A 13,450-nucleotide genomic window follows, 5' to 3' on the forward strand; every position below is an offset into this window, starting at 1 on the left:
CCAGCAGTGCATTAAGCTACATGATTAACATCTGCTAGTAGTTTCCATCATTCTAAACCAGTGAGAGTTAAGCAAGCTCTTAAAAACAGCCCTTTTCAAGGCAGGAAGGCACTTAATGAATAGTCAGATTAATATATATCCCACTGATATCTGTCAAGACTGTAAATCACCATCCTAGGATAGATTTCTATTTATCCAGAGACTACAGTGTTCATTGCAGGTAGCATCATGACATAGTCCTTGTAAGGCTAAGAGTTACAGGAAATTATCTTCCAAGTTGGCTGCCTACAGTTTACAGAATTTCACAATGAACACATTTAAGGAAAGGATCCCTGAGGCTTGACTCTTTTTTCATTTACAAGTTGATCTCTATGTGACACCCAGTACTTTCAGCACTTTATTTTACCCCTGCATAAGGAAGAAATAAAGGTTTTCAAAATCATGGCTAACTTCTCCCAAATTGTTCAAACTCACAAATAAATGATAGTGATATGTGTATTTTGAACTATAGGAAAGACTATTTCCATAAGATCTAGGACTTGAATAATGCCAGCTCAGATTTGTCTTATTAATATCATGCAGATTGGACCATTCTAATGTGAAATAAGTCTATATTCTGGGCTGACACTAAAAGGAGTCACTATATGCATTGAGAATTCTAAATATGAAAAGAGGCACAGCAATGTCATGAAGGCTATACCTGTTTTTCTCACTAAATTTCTCAAGGAAAAATATATACATCACATTCTTATGATGTTCCTTTAGAACTGCCACAGAAAGATTTATAAAGTTAGACGTGGAGATTGACTAACATCCATGATGCATATTCCAGTGTTTCAAAAACTGATTATATCTATTACATTGGGTTAGAGACTTATACTAAGCTGTCAGAATTGAAGATCTGTTCTGCTTTGAAAAGTGTTATTAATCAACATTACAGTCTAAATAAAAATAGTTTCAACAGGTAAGTACTTTTTAAATACTTCCACTGTATGGCTTTACAGATTGAAAGATGCCTAACTCTAAGTTACAGCACCGATTTCTAAGCCTTCTGATATCCTCATTATCTGATTCAATAAACATGACTGCATTTCTCCTTTTAAAGCACTGGATAACAAGGCCTCCCCCTAACATTTAGTTTCAACTTGCTGAACACAAGTCAAACCCTGGATCATTGGATCCCAGACTGTGATAAATATGCCACTGTTGGTTTCTTTACTCACCAGTTAACTTTTCAGTATCTTTTTGAATAGTACCTGAATCAATCAGAAATCCAGAGACTACCAACTGTCCTATAATTGCAAGGCCATATGTATTCTATTTGCCATCTGTTGGAGGTATGGCAGTTAACTTCTGTTAATTGGGCAGTTTTCTTTATCTCTTCCACAAACCAATCCTCCTCCTGGGGAGACATCTGCTGTTAATGGCCTATTGAATGTCACTGCATGACTGATAAAAGTTACAGCATCCCATTGTGAGATGCTCCGCCCAGAGGGAGGAGCCAAGCATTCCTAATCTGAGTTTTTGGGACACTAGACTCAGCCTTCCCACTGGATTCCAAGAGGAACAGCTGGGTTTTTCCACTGGATTGTCAGAGGAAAATTACACCCTTCTACTGGATCACTGCTCCAACAGAACCACATATGCCCCTCCAGGACTGCAGCCATTCCAATTTGGACTGCTACCAACACACTGACCAAAAGGGCGTCATGTTGTATTCTGACTATCAGTGGTTTTTATTTTGTATAATTGAATGTATTTTGGTTTTTTCCCTTATTGTAATAAACTGTATTTCTGACTTGGAGTCTCTCACTTGTTTTGCTTTCAAACCAGAACACCAACTTAGACATTTTTCTGTTACCATTTACTCCTAAAGTCATCTGAAATCCCTGTATCATGTCCCAGCTAGCAATCCCTGTATCATCTCCAGCAAGTTAGCATAGAAAAGGATTAAGAAAGGGACCATCCAGTCTAAAAGACAGCCTATATCATTTACTGAACAGTCACTTAATCACTGTGGCCATTCACTTTGCAAGTATTGCAAAGAATTGAAAGTAAGCCTGCGGTTTTCCTACAAGGTGCCTGCCTACTACATAACAAATAATTGTTCCTGTCCATCACAATTCAGATGATGTTTTTATGATTCAAGGACCTTGACATAAGGGTTTTTTGAGCAGCATATTATTTTTCTGATGAGGCGGGTACCACAGAGCCATACTTCTAAAGGGCTTCTCTTTACTCCTTTCAAAAGGAGACAGAACAGCATCATTATTGTCCTCGGGATCAGCAGAATGTGTGGGTGGCTGCATGGAAACAGTATTATACAGTGTGGGTAATTGCTTAGTCGTGCCTTTCAGTTAACTAAGCTTAGGCTTGTTTATTTGTCTTGATTAGCCATGCAAGTCAGCTTGAATGTTTCACTTCTGCAAGAAATTTCCCAAGCACCTCAGTCTTCATTTTATTGTCTAAACAGGAAATTGATAAAGAACCCTTTTTGACAGTACGTAACTTCACTCCAAAACCTTTTTCTGTGATTTTTACATCTCAAAGAGAAGGGAAACCCCATAACATTACTAGTGTGTACACTGGACTTCATAACAATTTTATTTTTGCAAACTAACTGGAGGAAAAACTCCTAAAGAAAGAAAAAATTCCAATAAAGCTCATATACAGAAAGAAATATCAAAAGGCTTAATAAAGTTCTCTTCCATCGGATGACTCTAACATCTATGGCACAGTATATCCTAATACATTAGGGAAACCTAAAAGAAAAGAAAACAATTGTGTTTCCAAAATTAAAACAGTTTCCAGCATTAAAAACTAGCTCTATTTCCCCCAGCTGTCACCTGTGCTAAGGGAAAGAAAGACTGAAGCTCTTTTTCTTTTCTCCTGACAGCTCCTATACCACAACAGGCTAGCTATCCTGCTGTGGGCTGACACCGCTTTGTCAAGCAGGTTGCTTCCTAATGCTGCAAAAACTGGAGGACTGGCTGAAACAGCAACACAGCCATGATGATGACTGAGGATAAGATTTTTGAAATGTTCAAGCCATTTATGATCACCAATCCCATTGACAGGTAATGAAGTCTGGTATATACTTTTAAGAAAAATCAAACAAATGCTTTTAAGACAAATAAACAAATCTACCTTCAAAAATTCATGATAAGATTTTCTGTCACTTTTGAATAGAGTGTAAAGAAGAACACAGAAGATAGGGTAGTGTTTTGTAACTATGATATTAAACTTGTTTCTATACCTTGCATCCTTTTCTTCTGAAAAAAAAAAAAAAAAGTGCTTTAGGTAACTCCTTGTTGGAGTTAAAAATATATTGCAAATATTGCTTAACTGTGTTTGATATGAAGTTTTTTATCCTTTCTCTGTAGTTGAATTTGACCACGTAAGCTGCTTGTCCAAATAAAGGACAGTAAGGATAAAGTAGAACTGTTCCTCTAAAACCATCTGTAACTCTCTTTATTAGTATGGAATGCAAATGATGGGCTTATCTCTAAAAACTCTCATAAAAGATAATTCAGTCATTAGAGCACAAGTGAAGATTTAGGAAGTACTTTAAAAATCCTGGAAGTTGGATGATGAATAATGATAGACATCTTTAGAACATCCTACATTTGATTTCCAAGCTCAAACCATATCAAATGCTAGAAGTAAAACTATGGAGGGAAGACTTGCTTTCATGGCATGCGGAATACTTCGGTCCTGTTCTTACAGCCATAGATTCAAGAAACTGTAAAACTTTTCAGAGAAATGCCAAAATACTGAGCACCACAGACAGCTGCGAACTTCTGCATCCTGGCCATATCTCCTCTGATGGTAGCTTGACAAGGTGAGGCTAAAAAGGACCATTACCTATAGGTTGCCCCAACATGAAAGAAGAAAGTGAAAAGTCTAGTTAGACTTGGATACACAGTTAATCCTACTGAGACAACAAATGCAAATGGCAGAACATAATCTCAGCTGGGATTCAGAGTAACTTGTACAACTTCCCTTGCAGAAAACCTTGAAAGTGCATGCTGTGCTGGTTTGTGCCTTCCTCTGGAATATCAAATGCACTAGAGAGCACAGAAAAAGGTCAGAAAGAGTTTGGGGCAAAAGTAATGAAGATTTAATCCTGCTCTTCTAAAAGATATAGTATGTCCTGTGCAGTTCAACATGCCAGTCTGTATTTCTTGCCCCTGGTTAGCAAAAGCACAACTTTACCATATCTCAGTTTATGACTGTGTGATAGCCAGCTTCAGTTGCTGTCAGTCATGCATCCCCTAAGGAAATTAATCATAATCACAATTTTGCACTGTGACTCTACAAAGACTTTTTTATTAAGAAGCTTGATTATCCTTCTTAGTGAGGTTTTTAAACTTTTACGTATAACAGTTTCTTCTCAAGGCCTGGTATTGGGAAACACTTGTTAAGGATAACTAAGTTAGCAACTAACTCACATTCTTTTTCTTTCCTCTAGTAGAATAGCTTCTTTATTCTAATTAATTAATGTGAGAAACCATTGCAGCTGCCACAAAGATGTTATACATCATATATTTTTAATAGAGGGGAAAACTCTGAGTCATCTTGCCATGAAAAAGGAGCTTTCTATTTAGACATCAGTGCTATGCAACAAGTTTTGAGACCTTTTCTACTGTTTGGTGTTGCCCTGATTCTTAAGATTTTCTAAAGCCTTTTGAGTTTACATTCTGTTAGAAAACTTTCCCACACAATTTCTATAAACAACATATTGTTTTGCATTCCTTCATGGGGGTGGAGAAACTTGATGTACTAGTGGTTTGTCCAATGTCTTTGGAGAGGTGGCCAATTCACTCTCCAATCCAATGTCACCTTTGGAAAAGTATAAAAGTTGGAGTCAGAAAATAAGCCTTCTTCTTTACCTTGCAAATAGCAGTGGCTCGCGTTGTGCTTTCACGTGTCCTATAGCGACAGTTTGGCATTTTGGATGAAGTGATGTGGAAAGGGTAAACTGATTTATACCCTAAGGTGGCATTACTAGTATATAGCTCAGACCAAGCTACTGTCAGAAAAGTAAGGTTAAAAGGAAAAAAAAGTCAGAGAGCTGATGCACCGCCTCAAGTACAATGGTCAGCTGGACATCCCAGCTTCTGTCTCAGGCAAAGCAGTGTGAGAATGCTGCAGACCCAGTGCACAGACAGACTGTAGCAAAGTGGCACAGGGCAAACAAAACAGCCTCCAAAATCAGAGCAGCACAAAAACATCCCTGGGCCCTGCAGCCCACAAGTAAGGTACAAAAGCAATTGTTTGTTATTGCTTGTTTCCAACAAGTACACAGCTTATCTTTTCAGACCTCAGAGCCAACAAAGAGGAGTAACTAAAATCAGCCTCAGATTTTTCTGGTGGTATAATGCAAACTGGGCTTGAGGGCTGGAACAGGTACAGGATCCAAACAAGAGAGCAAGGCAGTGCAGTAATGTCCCATGCTGGAGGGAAACTAAATTTATATATCCTTTTCATCGATGGTGCATAGGAGTTGCTATTTCTTAATCCATGGAGATAGATGCAAAAATGCCAGAATGATGAAACAGGGAATTATTTGGAAAATGTGAAGGAAATATCTGTATGCCCGCTTTAAACCTGTAATATTGTGCAGAGTCATTTTACACTTAAGTGAAATTGTCCCTGATCAGAATTTCCTGCAATACCTTAGGGGGAAAAAATACATGCAAAGCCACTTCAACAAACGTTTCTGAATACAAAGTTCAGAGAAGAACCAAAGTGTTTTTAAGATTACATTATCAGGAAAGATTCTCAGAGAGAGTGAAGCATCAATAAAGAGTCCTGAGAATACAAGCTGAAAATTATTTGGTTGCAATTATTCCATTTATTTTTGTGATGTGCCTTTCTCTTGACCCATTTATCCCAAAAGGATACTCAGTTTTCATGGTGGAAATATCATACAAAGAATATGGAATTTTCTTGTAATAAAAACTACAGAAGCACATGCTAAAAATACTGAAAATTAATTTCTGATGCTCAAAACATGGAATCTTTACTTCCCTGGTTATCTCTGCTATTCAATGTTTGAACAGCAGACAAAGATACACTATTTTAAACAAATAGTGCAATTAGTAACCTAAACAATGGAAGGGGGGAACTCTATTAAGAATTCACTAATGTATTTATTCACTAATAAGCAGGTGTTTTATTTTGCAGCCTGTACAATTATCTTAATGAACAATTTCAAAATATTCAAATATTCATGTCTTTGTCTTGAAGACTATTTGTACATATTTCATATGAACATGGGCAAGCATTTAGGTTACTATTCAAATAATCTTGTCCAAATATGCACTCAAAATATCTTGTCCAAATAGAATGTCTACACATGCAGATCAGGTAACTGTGTGATCTTTTTCCATATTTAACCACCCAATTTTCTCAATGTAAAATATGAATTTTTAAATTTCTGGTAGAAATAGATCATAGATAATACTTCATAATTGAGGTACTTCAGCCTAAACCTAACAGAGCAAACCCCAGTATCCACAAATTATTTGAAGCACAAGAGAAGAGCTTTTAACAAAAAAACTTACTGACACTGTGATGCTTTGCCAGGCAAGTTGTTATACCAGGAAAGTATAACCTAGAAAGTGTCTAATCTTAAAAGGTGTTAGTCTCAACTTCTCTCTCACAGTCACATGCAGAATTTTAAAGAAATAAACTGCCAAACATTTTATTAATACTGCATATTAAGATGAACATTTTATCAGTTCTGCAGATTTTTAAACAAAAATAAGACATTACAGAGGAAGACAGATGCCTGGACTAACAACTGCTTTTCACTGTTATCAAGTTTGAAAATGAATCTTTATCTTTTGTCAGAAATCAGTTGATGATTTTAAATGTGCTGCTATTGGTAGGGCTCAAATAGTCTCTTTTCAAGGATTTTAAGGACTGAATTCATATCTCTCCTTGAATAAAATTAGTTTCTAGTGTTTTCTAAGGATGCTCATGTCAGTCCCTTTACCTGCCCTACATTTCCAAACATAAACTGTATACAGGGAACAAATAGGGCCGCTCTACAAGAAACTCTGACCCTTCTGTATTTAATATTGCCAAAGATAACTGTTAGTAGTTTCTAATATTTTTACATTAAACACTAAGTGGTTTCTTATTTTTCCTCACTTATTCACAAGTATCAATGAATACCTGGATACTGAAAAACAAAGTGAGAATGCAGAGCTCTTTGTACTCTGCACACCACTGAAAAGCAGCTGCCTAATCCCTTCTTCCATCTAACATGGAAAATGCTGCCTAATATGTTACAGAGCATCTAGTCAAGATTGAAGCATATTGCTGAAGACTAGCTGGTAAAACTAGATCTCTCAGAAATGAATGTGATACCAGCAGAGTGACAGAAGCTATGAGAGTTAATGTCAAATTTATACATGGCTCTTTTTCTGAGACTTTGCCTACTTTTTACTCAAATTTGCAATTTGGGAGTACTCTGTCTCTTGTTGCTACTAGAGAATCAAACTGTTCAGATGTTGCAGCAGAATTTTTTGTAGCTGCATGACCAGAAGAATGGAAACTACCTGTTGCTTCCATCTATTTCCATTGAATTCCCATTCCTTTCCAGTGAGGTATCCTAGCGACAAGTTTACATATCCATTAGTTATAACACCAGACCTGCTTTAGATGCCTTTAGGATGCAATATCAGGTAAATCCTGAATGATAAATGACTTCCATTAACGAGCACTGTATGGCAAATACGACTTAGTATTTGCATTACAGTTGTGCCTAATAATCTGCATTAACACCAAGGCTCAGATTTTCTAGGTAGTGAAGAAAAATATTATTCCTCCAAAACCTATATAATGTAAAAAGTTACAAAAAAGAATAGATTAACTTAGGGACATGACATTTTTTATGTGATAACATGCAGAAAGAAACATTTTGCACCGGTCTTGTTTTCTTGTCTTGTAAACAATACTTCATCCAGTGGATTAAGTTGCATTGCTGTGAACAATTCTCCTGATGCAGTTTTCAAGGTATGATTAATTTTGCATAAGCCATTTACAAATACCACCCTAAATCTTATAAAGCAGGGACTACAAGGTAATTAGTGCAATTTAGTTCTTCTTTGAAAGCATACAGAGTGTATATTTAAGAACACATCCTGAATTTCATCCATGATTTGTGGAACACGATGATTGTATCTAGAATTTGAAACCACTTAAAGACAGAAAATGAAAGTAAAATATAAATTATCTATCATCAGAGCTGCAATATAGGAACAAAAATATTTAGAAAGGAACTGATGATGCATGAGATTCATACCAATTTAGCCTTTAACAGTCTGGCATGCTTTCTTTTATGGTGTAATATAATCACAGTGGCACTTTTTTATTGTTCAACTCTTTCGTATCCTGTAAATGGCATTAGATAAGTCTATAAATAATAATGTGGTAGCTAATTGGGCCACAGACTAGTTTTTTTTTCTTCCTTAATGCATTGTAGGCTATAAACCCAGAGTGAAGCTGATAACACCAGGAAAAATAAGCATGATTAGCCTTCTCTGTGTGTAATTACACATTTGAATAGCTGGTTAAGTGGGTGTGTGTTATACTTTACTGCCACAAGTTCAGGAAATACAGATCAATTACATAAAACCAAAATGAACAGTAGAAAATTTTTCTTATAATACTGCAGCATTTTGCATTCCATACTAATAAAGAGGCTTACATATGTTTTTGTGGGACAGTTCTCCTTTATCCTTACTGTCCTCTATTTGGACAAGCAGCTTACATGCTCAAATTCAACTACAGAGGAAGGATGAAAAATATCAAACAAAACCTGAAAAATGTTTTTAGAGCATAATAGTATAAAAATATGTATGATAAGTTTCTCAGAGTCTTCTAGGACAGAAGGTAGGTGCTAATGACAGACTGCATTAGCTGGCATTCCTCTTTTCTATCCCCATGTCAAGAAAATAGGCATTTTTTCAGAAGGCATAAGATTAGGTACTGTGGCAGTAAGACCAAGTGGTGTGTCCTACTTTCAAGAAAAATACTACCAGTTTGAACATACATGGACTGCTGCAGTGTTTGAGAAGGATTCTCAGTCTCATTACTCAGCATATTACTTAACCAAACTTTCTCTCATGCTCTAGCTATGATTTTCTGAATGAGAAGACAGAAAACTCAGCTAATTCATAGGCATAGCCCTATAGGTTTATAGATGGGGAAACTGTATGGTGACCATAACATCACTCTGATGGTCTTTACTCTTGCTTCAGGTGGTTTGGTTTTTCACGCCATTTTATGCTAACTACAAATGATGGGTAGGCAATCTTTTGATGAATGTCATTTACAGGCTGTCATTATAAAAATCCCTCATGTTTCCTTTATATATTCTTATATAGATTTCTTTATATATAGTTTTTCTTGCATTCAGGCAAAGAAAGAAGATCATCATCCTCTATGAGCTTGTCAATGATACGACTCTCCAAGGATACAACAGTAAACACAGGATACGAGGACACAGCCAGAATCAGAGGAAGCCAGCAAGCTATCTAAACAACCCAGAACAGTATCTCCTTGGTCTCATTTAGGATGGAATCTCAATATTAATTCTTTCAACTCTTACTCCTGTGTTTTATCTTAATTCCTTGAAAATAAATTATATGGTCATTTTTTCTGTTTTGTTTCTTACTTATCCCTGAAGTCACATTCTCCTTAGCCATGGTACATGTCTAGTATGTTGTACACTTTAAAGATTGACTAAAGTACAAATTGACTGCCAGAGAATATTGCCTGTTCAATTCAAAATTTATTCTGGGTACCTTAGAAATTAGGCCTTTTCTCAACAGTGTTCCCAACAACAGTCACACAAGCTATATGGTAAAACAGAGTTCATGCAAAATTTCTATTCTATGATGACATGCACATATCATTTAATGCTTCTCAGAGTAATTATCAGTATCAGGCCTTGAATCTTCATCTATCCAAAGTTTACAACATTCAGTAGGACTGACTAAAGAACACACCTTTCACCTCTAGCATTAGTCTTGGAGAGATAACAAAGGATCAGACTTGAAGAGATAGCCTCCAAATGAACCAGACAAAGGAAGAAGAGCAACTTCAAAGAAATAAGTTTGAAAAAAATGCAGAATAAGTTATTTGGCTGCACTAAGGCATAAATAAAAACTTGAGTACCTCCTTAAATAAGTACAAACTATCCACAAATTATGCAGAGCAAGAGAGCAAGTGGAGACATACTTCAACATGGCATGTATATGCCATACATAATATACCAAGGGCAATTGTGCTCTATCCACTGCTGAAGAATACTCTGCCTAGTTTTGAGCACCCCAATTTAAGGAAAATATGGCTAAACGAGCTTTTTCAAAAGAAAACAACAGAGCATTAAGTCTTTTGGTAAACATGAGTTATATAGAGAGAAGGGATTAATTTTGTGCAAATCAGCAAAGAGATAAAGGGGATATAATGGAGGGTTTCCAATTGGCAAACAGACAGAAGAACACAGTGACCCTCTGCTCTTAATGTCCATAGGCAGGAAGACTTAAAAACATCAGCTTGCCTACCAGAGCAGAAGACACAAGACATCCTTTCTTGTAGTAAAGAACAGATATTCCATGGAATAAACTGCTTGGAAGAGACGCATATCTATCCTCAGAGGTTTTTAGGACCAAGCTAGGTAAGTATCAGTCTGGATTAATTTCAGCATATTTGGTCCTGCCATGGATGACAGGTTTGATTAAGTGGTCTCCTGAGGTCTATCTACTTCTACATTTCCATGACAGTCTTCATTCTGACTTTTCTTAATCAAATGAAGTCTTAAGCTTTTGAGTTCTCATCTCCCTGCAGACTCACACAGGTTTTACTCTATTTTTCCCTTTCTAATGATAATATGCTAAAAATCCCTGTGCTTACCTCAAGTTAAACAACTTCTTTGGCATGCTTAAGTAATTTGAGCACCTAATTAGTTTTTTTGTTCTAGTTCTCTCTATAACAGTGGAAGTAAATAATCCGGTTACTGGGAGACATAAAATGAACAAATGCATCTAGTATTAAGGACAAACAGGTAATTCAGCAAAACTGAAAGATTATAAAGAAAGAAATAAATTCTACACCAGTGGGGTGTGAAAAGTTTTGTTACTTGACCTTGAAATAATGTTCCAGAAACTTGAAATTTTGACTCCTGAAAACTCACCTTTTAAAAAAATGACAGAAAATATATGAAGCTGTCTGTGAGGAGATCCTCCTTATAGCTACTTAACAATTTTTAATATTATTTCAATAATTTTATGAAATATGCCTCTTTTTTACATGAACGTGCCAAACTGTATAGCAATGCAGTTTGGAGGCACATAGTTGATAACTACTCATATAGAAATTGAGCTAGAAGATGTTTTGATTGAGCTAGAGTTTGTCATCCAGAGTTCTTCATTATATGGACAGAATACTTTGTGTACCATAAACAGTTTAGCAAATCAACTGGAGGTGAAAACTTTAACAACTAAAGAAGCACTGTCATTATTTTTTCAAAACTTATCTCAATAGTTTTTCTCCAATCTACCTAAGAACACTAAATACATTTTACTAACACATGGCGCTTTGCAGCTACTTTTCAAAAACAACTGAATATATGATAGGAACAAGAGCTGGTCTGATACAATAAACACACAAAGCCTGTAACTCCTATTAAATTTGAACATGAAAATTTTACAGGGATAAGTAGAACCAAACCAAATACATGAAGAATAATAATTAGAAGAAGTGACACTAGTAGAAGTCTACCTAATTCTTTCAGCTATACATTTTGTTTGGATTAAGTTTGCAATCAGCATACTTTAATTCTGTGTTTGCTCAGGCGTTGGCAACTTTTCAAGAGTTTTTTCAAACACAGAGAAATCTGTGTCTGTAACAGTTTAATACTAAAATATAAATTGAGGAGAAACAATATTTTTTAATGCTATTAAATTATGATGTTTTAAGAGCATTATCAAAGAAGATGTGTATAACATTGAATATGTAATCAAAAATTATTTTTCTCTTTAATTTTAAAGTTTAATAAAAATAATGACACGATTAAATGACTGACTCAATGCTCCACTTTCTAGCAACACAAATACTTTCAAATTTGCTAAATGGAGTTATTTGTGATATTAGAAAGATGCAACCTGTGTTATGAGTGAACATAGAAGTGCATGACTGAAGTGCATTCTTGCATGCATGACTTCTCTTAATATGATTCCCTTAACAACTTTTTCTCCAGAGTAATTACAGTGGGCAGGAAAAATCAGGGGTCAGCACAATTAATGTATTACATATTTCAAGTTCATCCTTGCTATAAAATTACTCTTTATTTTACTAACCTAAAACAACTCTTTTTCACCTTCTCTTCACATTAACTTGCAATCCAGGTGTACATTAGCACCATGCAAAAAGAAATGGAAGGTATTCTGTGGGCTTTCTCAAAGAGTGGAAATGGACAAATTCTGTCTCAGCACAGAGACTGTTTATTTGCACAGTCCATCCCCAGTAGGGCACACCAATTCTGTGTGACTGCTCCTAAAGCCCTAAGTCCATGGATTTACCAATACCATCATGTTGCTCAGAAAACCACAAAGCAAACCATAAAAAGGATCTTTATCAATACAGAGTTAACAAATATATCTGACAATCTCTCCCTGTACAGTACCTAGTTTATTCATCTAGGCTTTCTAGACAGTTAAAGATGACCTTAGAAGGCAGAAAAAATCCATCTTTTATTGTAAAAAACACATTATATTATCCCACTAGTAATAAGTGGGGTTTCCCAGCACCATTCTTACTTAGAAGCTCTTCTCTCATGACTGGAAGCTCCAAAGTTTTTCCTTAGAACTTATTCTTGGCCAGCCTAAATGAATTTCCTTATTTTCCTTATTTCTGCCCATTAATAAGTTTTGATTTTTTTTTAACTTCAGAGTTATCAAATTTTTTTTAATCTTATTTCCTAGAATTAATTTCAATAAAATATACTATAAATACGATTCCAGTTTCCAGTGCAATGCTGATCTTCTAGGAAATCTTGAAGATCAGTTCTAAATTAAATAAATTATAAGCAACTCATAAAGAATCAAGGAGAATGTAAACAGCAGACATGTAGTAGGTCTTTCATAAGTGGTCCTAGGCTAAGTGAGGAAGTTCCTGCTGAACTTTGTATCTAACAGAGACTAAAAGGCTTACTAGCAAATAAAATCTGCTGTTTCAGCTTCTATCAAGGGTTAAGGAAAACACTGAAGACATCTTTCTATATTCCTGGGGTTTCAAGTGTTAATTTTTGGTTTTCCTTTCCCTATGATTCAGAACCTGCCACAAGTGTAGTGAAAAAGGGTAGCACAAATGATACAGATATCCATGCATTAATATGAATGGTGGGAGGATTAATGTGGAGAACTAAGATGGA

General features: G+C 35.7%; 1 protein-coding gene and 1 long non-coding RNA gene across 2 annotated transcripts in view; one reads left to right on the forward strand and one right to left on the reverse strand.

The window, feature by feature from the left end:
- The window catches only part of PRKN (parkin RBR E3 ubiquitin protein ligase), a 681,559-nt gene that overhangs the window by 297,733 nt on the left and 370,376 nt on the right, over positions 1-13,450 (reverse strand). The window lies entirely within an intron of this gene.
- Positions 2,901-9,673, forward strand: LOC144246052 (uncharacterized). The gene is made up of 2 exons (XR_013339702.1): positions 2,901-3,077; positions 9,418-9,673. It is a non-coding gene; the product is annotated as an uncharacterized LOC144246052 (long non-coding RNA).

The sequence above is a fragment of the Lonchura striata genome, chromosome 3, assembly GCF_046129695.1.
Source record: "Lonchura striata isolate bLonStr1 chromosome 3, bLonStr1.mat, whole genome shotgun sequence".
Taxonomy (NCBI): Eukaryota; Metazoa; Chordata; class Aves; order Passeriformes; family Estrildidae; genus Lonchura; species Lonchura striata.